Source organism: Etheostoma cragini, chromosome 15 (genome assembly GCF_013103735.1).
Source record: "Etheostoma cragini isolate CJK2018 chromosome 15, CSU_Ecrag_1.0, whole genome shotgun sequence".
NCBI classification, from domain to species: domain Eukaryota; kingdom Metazoa; phylum Chordata; class Actinopteri; order Perciformes; family Percidae; genus Etheostoma; species Etheostoma cragini.
In genome coordinates this window covers 21921865-21932729 of record NC_048421.1, presented here as the reverse complement: position 1 = coordinate 21932729, position 10865 = coordinate 21921865, and positions in this window count along the sequence as shown.

Below are 10865 nucleotides of genomic sequence, written 5' to 3'. Positions count from 1 at the left end.
ATAAAATTTAAATGCCTGTGCAACATGAGCAGGAAACTTACGTGATAACAATATGAGTTTTCAACTCAACAGTATTTTTCAATTCAACAGTAATTGTTTAAATCCCCTGTCTCTAACTTGCCGGTAGCTAGTTTGCCCTGTCAGCTGCTAGCTGCTCGCTGCTACCTGCCGTCCGTCATGTTCATCCAGGCTTCTGTGATAATCGTCACGCAGCATTTCCTTGTGCATTTGTAACTCATCCATTTTGTGTGTGATAAATCTGGTGTTGGTGAATAGGAGGCTTAGCAGTGTCAATTTATTTGGTAGTTCCCTTAGCCAGACAGCAGCTAGCAGCTAACAGCTAGCAGCTAACAGGGTGAGCTAGCTACCAATAGCACAAAGTAAACGCCTTTCTGTCTGTTAAGAAGAACAAAGGCACTCTAAAACTTGCCCGGACAACTGCCATTTTAGCTCAGTGGAAGCTCGCACACGTAGCTACAGATACTTTGTGTTGTCTGCACCGTTCATTGTGATCAAGATTAACCCTAAAAATTGGCCGTCATTTTCTTTTAACCCATATGTGACACAAACTATAGGCAGCCCACAATTCATCATCTGTGCAGCACCAGTCCAGTTGATGCCAGTAGACCTCCTCCTTTTAGGACTGAATTTAATCACTGTAATCACAATGGTTATAACTTACTATCAACAATGTATTACATTCTATAGACTGCAACTGTGTAATTTCCAGAAGGGGGGCACTCCACTAGTGGCAAAAAGAAGTATGTTTCTATAGAAGTCTCAGAGAAAATTATCCCACTTCCAACTTTATTTGTTACCTCAGTAAACATTTTCATAATGAGGTTAAGGTCTCAGTGAAGTCTACTTCAATACAGCGTGACGTTCATTTTGTAGATTATGTTCCCTTTTCTTTTAAAACAGAAAATAAAGCATGGGATGCCGCGAATGGTAACAATGGCACTGTGTGAATGAAAATAGACTTGAACTTGTTTTTGTGTGTTGTACATGATTTCATCTTAAACCTTGACCCTATCATTTTGTGTTTTCACTTGATCAAATTTGAACATTTTCTGAGTTATTTTATGCATGTTTGTGTTGCCAAATTAGTATGTTCTTTGTCTAATTGTTGTTGTTGTTTTCTCGGCTCCTGAATGTGTCTTTGTTTTGCGCTGCTGCAGCCTATGGTTGAATCCACTTCTTTGTTTATTATGGGAAACTTAGTTCTGGGGAGCTTATTCCCAGATTTTCTTTATATTGGGATGGCACGGTTGCACTGGCAACAGGTACTGTTCAACACCCTGCTACGACCTGCTATGCCTTGAACTACTACAACTACTACTTCATTGTTTTTTTAATTGCCACTGTTCATCCTAGCAACTGCTATAATTATAAAGAATCACATTTTTCTACATCTGTAGACGTGTCAGATAAGTCCTGTTATGATTTGATAATGTGAATAAAATTCATTTGAAATTGAATAAAAAATTGAATAAAACCAACAAAGCATCTGAGCCTGAGCCTCCATGTCCTGGTGAGCTCTGATGAATCTCTCACATTTGCAGTCTCAACAGGCGACATTTGGACACTGTGGCAGTTGGCAGAAAGATGTCACACAGGCAGACGTTTGACTTCTCACAAAAAAGTGTGGGTATTTGCAAGGACCCTTTGACCCTTTTCTTGAAAGCAGCATCTAGTGGCTGTTGGAAGAACTGCATTGCCAACATCGTGCAACTGTTGCAGTCACTGCTTGGAAAATAATTAATACTTGTCAATCAAAGATATCATTTTCTAACAGAGGTCACAAAAGCTATGTTATTTAGTTGTAATTTAGAATTGATTTTAAGATTTGACTGATTCATTTTAAATCCCTCATGATTCAAATCCCAGTGTTGAATTGCTGCTCCCCTGTAACCCAGACTGCAGCCTCACGTTCTCCTGCAGGGCTCTGCTGGCTGTTCCTAAGCCTGGATCCACACTAAGAAGTTTACATTTTTAAGCGGCATTTTGAGACAAAAACAATCTCTGTCCATGCAAACAGTTTTAGCTCCAGTTGCAGAACTACTCTCCTTCAAAGATCAACAACACATAACACATCATCATCTGCATACACTGGGAACGTGTGTGAAAACCGGAAGCAGAATATAGAAAATACTTTGGAGAAAGAACAACAATGGTGAAAAGTAAGACAAGGGATTTACTTGATCGGCAATTAGGTGGAACTGTAACTAATAGGTATTTACTGTAAGCCTATCTAATAAATAAGACTGACTGACGTGGAGTCCATTTCAATACTTTTAACAACTTTCCTAAACTCTTCACACAGTTAGCACAACATCTGTCTGTGTGAGATAAACAATTAACACATTTCTTGTTGCTTTGACACAAAATGCATACAGAAATTGCAACTTTTTTTGCATGCATGCTCAACCAAGCCCAAAACAATGTTTTTTTACTGAAAAATTTGCATGTCACAACAGATAACATCATGTTCCAAACCCAACTTACGGGCTAAAGTCAAAGTGAACAGCTGTTAATATTGTGTATTGAAACACAAATACATCCCTTGCATTTGACATGTATTCCATTGTTACTGTAAATGAGAGAAACAGCTGATTGAAGTTGCGCAAATAGATCAATCACAGCTGATTCCCATCTAGGAAACACACTCAGCTGTTGAGGTTCTTTCAATCACATGACCATCTGTTTTTATTCTTTATACTCTACTGTGAGTGAGTGTTGTACTTTCTATAAAGCTGCTCTGAGATGGCTCGTTCATTTTTGGCTTGACTTTCTGCAACAAAAGAAACAAAATGCAGCATTTACTTAACCCAAAGAAATAAAAATGCAGAGTCTTTAAGAGAAACTGCAGTGTAAAACACCATCTATGGTCAATACAACATACTTTTATCTATTGTATAAGGGCAGACCTGACACCTAAAAAATAGAGCAGTTTCTGTTATTCCACCTGATATTAATGTTTTTATGACATTGGACTATGGTTGACTAAATGTTCCTTTTGAGAGAGTGTTTTGGTAGACTTAGTGCTTTGTGTTAGTTTATTATTGGATTTTGAAAAATAGTGTTGGAGTTTACTTTACAATGTGTGATTTTGAGTATAAAGTGAACTGTTTTGCCAGATGTGTTGGAGTTTAGGAAAATTGTTAAATGTATTGAAAGAATTGACACAGCAATCGTAAAATACTATTAAAGACGCATATTTATTTACAACATGTCTTTTATCTTAAATGTTTTTGATTTCCTCTGTTTTAATAATACTTGCTTGGCATTTCTTTCCATTTAACTTTTGTTGTTGTAATGGTCTGACTTTATTTCATCGCAGTCCTAAAATGTTTTTTATTCCTGTTTCAACCATGTAAAGCACTTTGTAGCTTTGGTTGAAAAGGAGCCGTATGAATAAAGTTTATTATATTGTTATTATGAAGGAAGAGTAAAGAGCAGAGGAGAGAATTCAGAGCTGGAGGGGATTTTCCTGCCGACTCGCTGCTATCAGCCGTCTGATAAGGCGCTGTCAGCTCGGCCGCTCTTATCTACACAACACATTTACACCCAGGCTACGGCTGGGAAGAAGGGCCACGAAGGACAACAGCTGCCTCCAGCCAATATCCCGTCACATTTCTGCATGGAACTGAATGAATTTAAAGGGATACTTCACCTATTAGAAACCCGGTGGTATTTTTGAATGACTGTGCTTTCCTACCTCATGTCCCCCTGAGATGGGAGATCTCCATATTGTCTATCTGGAAGAAAAACCTCACAAAAAAACACCACTTTGCGTCATCGGAGGATTTTTCTCCAGCGGCTGTAGACTATTCACAAACCCCGAACAAGGGCAGGAGTTCCAGCTAGGTAGAAAGCTAACGCTGGACGGCCATCTGTCCGATCCATCCTTGCAGTTGTCTGACAAACTGGACTACATCCAACTTCAACCAAGCTTCCAACACCACTTCAGAGACTGCTGTGTTTTTGTTTTTGTGGAAACATGGCTGAGCAGTGTAGCGGACTTTGCTATCTAGCTACCAGGCCTGCTAACCGTCCGAGCAGACATTGGTTTAGCGGGTAAGACTCGACAAGGTTGGCTGTGTTATCACGGACACGGACTGGTGCAGAAATTTGGTGCTTTTTTTTTTTTAACTGAACTTTACAGAGCCTATAATGTGTCTGCACTAAATGTAGCCTGTGCCGTATGTGGTTTTTATATAATATAATCTTTAGTCATGTTAAATGTGAACACCACTTAAGCCACAGTGAAACATTGTTTCGTGTACATGGTCGAAATGACAATTAAACCCACTAAAATTGACTTCAATGCCTCACTCTCTATGTCAGCTAACGGTAGGCGTGGCCTATTAACTTGCATTGTAGTTTTATTCGCCACTGCCGACTGCGGCGAAACTTGCTTAATACAACACCAATGTCAAAGGTTGTTGTTCCCATCAGTCACTTAGACACACAAACATAGGGAAATAGGGTCCAGTTAGAAAGAAAATGCTAGTTACCCTCTTTTATATAGACCTTAGTGGTCCCCTAATACTGTATCTGAAGTCTCTTTTACATAGACCTTAGTGGTCCCCTAATACTGTATCTGAAGTCTCTTTTTATAGACCTTTGTGGTCCCCTAATACTGTATCAGAAGTCTCTTTAATACAGATCTTAATGGTCCCCTAATACTGTACCTGAAGTCTCTTTTATATAGACCTTAGTGGTCACCTAATACTGTATCTGAAGTCTATTTTATATAGACCTTAGTGGTCCCCTAATACTGTATCTGAAGTCTATTTTATATAGACCTTAGTGGTCCCCTAATACTGTATCTGTCTCTTTCCCAAAATTCTGCCTTGGTGCAGAACTACACCCACAATGAGCTTTCCTTAGCATGTGCCCTTTCTGAGTCTGTAGCTTTTCAGGAGGCCCTATCGCCATTTCTAGCCACCGAGGGACCATAGGCAGGCTGTGGGAATGCATATTAATGTGCCCATATCACGAAAAGTCTCCAGATGAGCTGTTCAAAATCGGCACTGCTTTCCACGTAACTCAAGACAAGGTGGACAACATGTCCATGTCCCCGTTCTGCAAATAGTCCACAAGTGTTCCTCGTCTAGAAGACGTCTCCCAGCTAATCCTGCCTTGTACTGACCAAAGTTGGAGAAAGAGTTATCTAGCTCATGGGATCTTACCTAGCTACTGAGCAGGTGCAACTCCCAACAAAGATAGTATAGAAGTAGGATGTCTCACTCTGTAGCTAAACAGAGACCCAAACACAGGGTGAAAACAGGATCTGCAACAATGTGTACTAAAATAAAAATACAGTGTTTTTTAAAATGAACACGGAAATACAAATACAAATATGAACCTGAAAATGAGCATACTAAACTTTTTCAGACTTCATAAATTGAAATCTTCATGCGATGGGACCCTTAACTCAAAACCAATGTGTACTGTGACAGCAATACTGTCTAACTATTGTTGCACGGTGCTGACGGTATTAACAATTAAATTTGAATTAGTTTGATGTGGGTGTGAACAGGATGAACAAATCAATAAAATGACGGCAAAAAAATCCAAATGTCACTTTTTTGTGCTGCTTTTCTAATACTTTAAACATTTGTTTTGTTGTTTACTTTTTTGACCAACAACTGCTTTTGACCACAGCGAGCCCACACTGGGTTCAGATTTAGTCCCTTCATTAATAAGTCATCCCATTTTGTGTGCCATTCTTACTTTATTATCATAATTCTGACTTCATTCTCAAGACTCAATACATTTTTTCACATGTGGCCCTCTTTCTCCTCTTTCGTTCTACTGTGACAAAAATGATGTCAAGATAAAAAAAGTAAAACCCTCAAAATAGTCTCAGCTTTTTCTAAAATCTTAGTGTGCCGGGATGGAGCTATAGCTATTGTACAGCAGAAATTGAGCCTTGTGAGAAATCAATGGGGTCACACTTTTAAACCCGTTCTCACTCTCAACTCCTCAAACAGAGCGCCTTGGTCAGTGGCCCTTTACATCAAACTATGACACTTCATGTACCCCTGTAACTTCAGTTTGGCACATGCACGGCTGTTACTCATAGTAATTTTGACATTAGTAAAGGAGGAAGTCAGGCAAAGTAGTATAAAGAGCATAAAATGCACGAAGAGAGGAGGTCGGGGTAGATGGATGGGTCAAACAAACACCATGTAAAACCAGAAGTCAACGTCAACTTAATACCACTTATGTAGCCTATGTGATTTAAGTTACATAACAGACATACTTATGTTAACCTTTTCCTTAACCTAACCAGTTTGGTTTTAATTTTACGTTGACCCCATAAAGTCTATCCAACTACACCGCCCCTTAAAAAATGACACACCACAGGGTACCCAGTGTGTTCAGGGGAGACGGCCCTGTCTTTTCCCTATACCAATCCAACATGCTGGCAACTAAATTAATGTCAGTAAGCATTGACATTAATTTCTTCTGCCTGAGTTAACATCATTCAGCCCAATATTCCTAGGAATAACGTTAATTTGCCTTTCTATTACAGTAACTGTAACAACACAATGGAAACACATGGAAAACACATGGAAAAATACAATATTTTACCATGTGTTTTAAGGGTTGCTGTTACATGTAACTCACTGATTGGACAGTTTTAGGGTTGTCAGTAGTTAGCATGGCTGCTGACCACTCAGCACTCTATCTACTGGCTGTTAATTGGTGCAGTTAGATTGACTGACAATTGTCTGTGTTGGCCCCTTGGTAAATACCAGTAAATCTCGTGGAATGGCTCTTTATTGACCTATTAAAGAGAGACTGCAGGAAGATGCATGCGATGTGTTTCCTCCGAGGGTGACAACTCAATATCCAGTTTTGTGTGTGTGTTTGTTTGTGGGGACAACCATCCACCCTTCTCTCTCTCCCACACGCCTAAACTGTGAATCGATGGGACCCTCAGAGGCTGAAGCATTGATCATCTGTCTCCGACTCACCTAAAGAACGGATGGTTACTTAGCTTAGTGCATGCTAATAAACACACCATTCACACACAGAGGAAAGCAGAGAGGTGTGAAAATGATTGCCTCTCTGTGCATGTGTATGACAGCGGGAGTTGAGATTACACACATACACACACAATGTCCATGTGTGAACCACGTGTTTCAGCCATGACCCTTCCGTGGTGTTTAATATCCTCTCTTTAAACATGATCCCTCTCACACCAGGCGGCCATTTTAGTTCAAAGTAAAGGACAAGGGGTGGGTGTTGGCACCTCAGGTCCCAAAAAGTTACACTTTTAGATGATGACATATTATGTGTATTTTAGTTGAATCTCTAATCTCTACTAAGAATCAACACACAGAATATCTGATGTTGTGACCACATGCTATAAATGTTGAATCCTCGGATATAATATGACCCAAAAAATTGTATTATTGGCCAATAGGAACACAGATCACGTTAGAGGTTACATTGTACTTTAAATGTGCAGTTTCTTAAAAACATTTCATTTCATTTAACATATATATTTGTAATTTATAACATAAAATCAAACCTGAAATTCTGGAAAACTAACATACCAACCTTCAGAACAAGATGCTCATGCTGTGTATGCTTTCGTGCAGAGATTGTCAAAGTGTTCAACAGCCACTAATTAAAAAAACAAACAGCACCCTGCTATGTTTTGAGCTGTGGACTGGTTGTTGACTTGCCACAGGACCGAAGAAAAGAACAGGACACAATGCTCCGTTCCTGCTACAGATTGCACAAATGCCACAGCTGCACATTGAGCAAGTCCTTCTTTCATTTCAGAAGGATCGTAATGTTAACACTTTGCTTTTAAATTTGCAATGCATGTCAGTTGCAACTATCTGAATTTGGAGTTAAAGGTTTAATATGCTTAAAACAAACTGTCAATTAACAACTATCTTATCACGTCACAGTGTTAACACCTGTTGGTTGCACACAGTTTTCATAACTCTACCTCTAGTTTCTTTGTTGAATGTATGCCAATCCTTATTAATCATTTTAAGTAAATTGCACTTTTTAAACAGAAATAAAGAATTTGTCAACATAAAAAATCCACAATGAGTTGATTTAAATCAAATTTTTAAGTTTTCTTTTTAGACGCAACCTAATTAAATTAGGTGTTTGTGGTTCAAATGATCTGGTGAAATGATGGTAAAATTATTGGTTTTTTTTGGCAAATGAAAAATGTTTATTACTGAGTTTTACCAACTTAAAAAAACAAGATGTTTGCTAAACTAACAAAAGTGGTGGGAAAATGTTGTCTTAGTTTTTTATTGTAATGTCTAAGTTACAGTTTTGAAAGTAGCCCGTGGCTTTAACCCTCATGTTGTCCTCGGGTCCAATTTGACCTGTTTTCAAAATTTCAAAATCAGAAATAACACCCAAGAATTTGATTGATTCCATACAGAAATACTGTTTGCAATTACAATACATGAACATTTTTATTGAGGTTTGGATGTTTTTTTCACATTTTAGCATTTAAGAATTTTTTTAAAGGGTTTCCATCAACATGCAGTCCTCTAATATTAGTCTATGAGGATTATTCTCCATATGTTCCAAAAATAAGTGTAAACCTAGTTGTAATAACTTGACGTTAGTGGTGTAGGGTTAACAAAAGCATCAAAATGTTAAAAAAAAAAAAAAGTGAAAAAGGGTTGAAGAAAGGGATAAATATCAGAAAAAGTGTCATAAAGGTGCACGGTTGATAGGGAGACAGCACAAGGGTTAACCACGACCTGCCCAACAATGTGGAGTTACAGCACTTTCTTCAGATGCTAACACACTGCTGTCACACACACATTCAAACCAGAATAGATCTCAGTCTGGTTCTTATCAAACACTGGTGACTGCAGTTATAGCTGAAAGCCTAAGCCGGTGCGTTTTATACTAGTTAGTGAACATATATGGTATTTACAGTATATAGAGACCAACAATTATACACTGAGAGAAACAAGTAAAGATACCAACATGTCCAGGTCAGATGTCTGAGAGTACATACACAGCTATAAAAAAGGGAAAAACACTACCTTTACTTTAGAACTGTGTACTTCCTGTTTTTCAGAAAGTAATGGAGGTGTTAGCAATGGAAACAGCTGAATGTGATAACTGAATGTGCAGACTAGTTGCATGATGTTGGAGGGATGCAGAGTCAGTCACACTATTCTCTGTTACTGTTATTTACCTTTAGTTTTGTTTCCAGTAATTCCATAAATTACTAGAGACAAAATACTATATTGCACCTTAAATGCTGATTTTCATCAAGTTTACCTTACATTAAAATTGCTACATCATAAAATCTACATCTTTTATTTAAAAAAATAGTTGCATTCCACTCTACAGTAACCGTAGTCTACATACAGTTGGAGTATCTGTATTTGTGGGTAGGAAAGACATATTTCATCATTTACTGGGGTGGTTTGCAGGAGTTTGGAGTTTTTTAAAAGATTATGTTACACTATTGAGTAGTGGGAATTCAGTAAAACGGTTTAAACTGTTAATATGAGAAGTAATATTTTCTATATTGGTGGTTGATGCTAGTGTTTTTACTCTGTGTTATCTCAGTGAGGAATGTTCGCAGTGTTAGCACTGAGCCTGTTTTGAGACGCCCAGGTAGGTTCGACCCGAAAGTCCTGTTTGTTGAGTAAATTGGGCTCTAGGTAACTTTTTCCCGAGGAGCACGTTTTTCTCCTAAGTTGCAAAATGTAGGAGTGACTTACAAAAGATAACTTTCATTACTGTTGTAGCTAGGCCAAATTAAACAGTAATACAACTCTCTTATGAAATAAGGCTACATTGTATTAATCAACCATGGTCGGCATGCATGTGTACTGCAGATTAATTGCAGAGTTTAACCTTCCGAGTTTAAAACGTCACACTATGTGGAAGGTGCGCAGCTGAAAGATGGAGCGGGGGCAATGGCGCTTGTTCAGGGCAATGCCGAGGTCACAACTTTGGCTGTCATGCTTACTACGGTACAGTTTGCATCACATGTTAAAACCAACTGTACCATAACATGAGACGTTTTAAACCGGTCATGAAACTGTGTCAATTTAATACTGATGCTCTCATATGGCTGCGTGGACAGACAGCAGTCAGCGCACTCCCGCGAGGAAAATGAAACAGCAGCAGCTTCTCGTTGGGCCGGTGGTCCGGCCGCATGGTTGCTTGGAGAGTCCGGTACAGCCTGGCACTGCAAACGGAGATCCCATCAGCGCTAGCTACACAGCGGAGTGTTCAAACCCAGTCAATTCAGCCTCAGTCCCATTAACGTCTTCCGCATTCTTACACAGCAGTAACCACTGTAGTGCATAAAGAAATAAATACCTGGAAAACATACAAAAAAACATGCAGCACATTACTTTTTATAGTGATATGTGCAAATGGTTTAGTGAAAAAGCTCGAACTGGTGAGGACAAGGTGTCTCCATCTTCTATCTGGTGGGCACAAAGTGTCTCCAGAGGATTTAAGATGAGCGCGGATACACTTTTCTCTTTCAGCAGATACAAAAAACTGCACAGATATCGTTCTGCAGTGAAGCTCAAACATCTAAATTTGGTAAAAATAAGCAAAATATGTTTGATGGAGGGGGCCTTTAATATTTCTTTAAAGATCAATTATAAGCCAAACAGACAACTTTTGGGTTGCTAGGTTGTGAAAATGATGTCTCTTATGTAATAATGCAGTTAAAATGTTGTTAATCCCTTAATAAATGCTCATGGATTTCTTACTTTCCCACCGCCATTCAATTAAATTGTCAATAAGTCAATACTTAAGGTTTTCTTTGGAGTAATTCATTAAGTTGTTAGCAAATGAAGCCAATTAAAGAGTCAACAACATTTTTC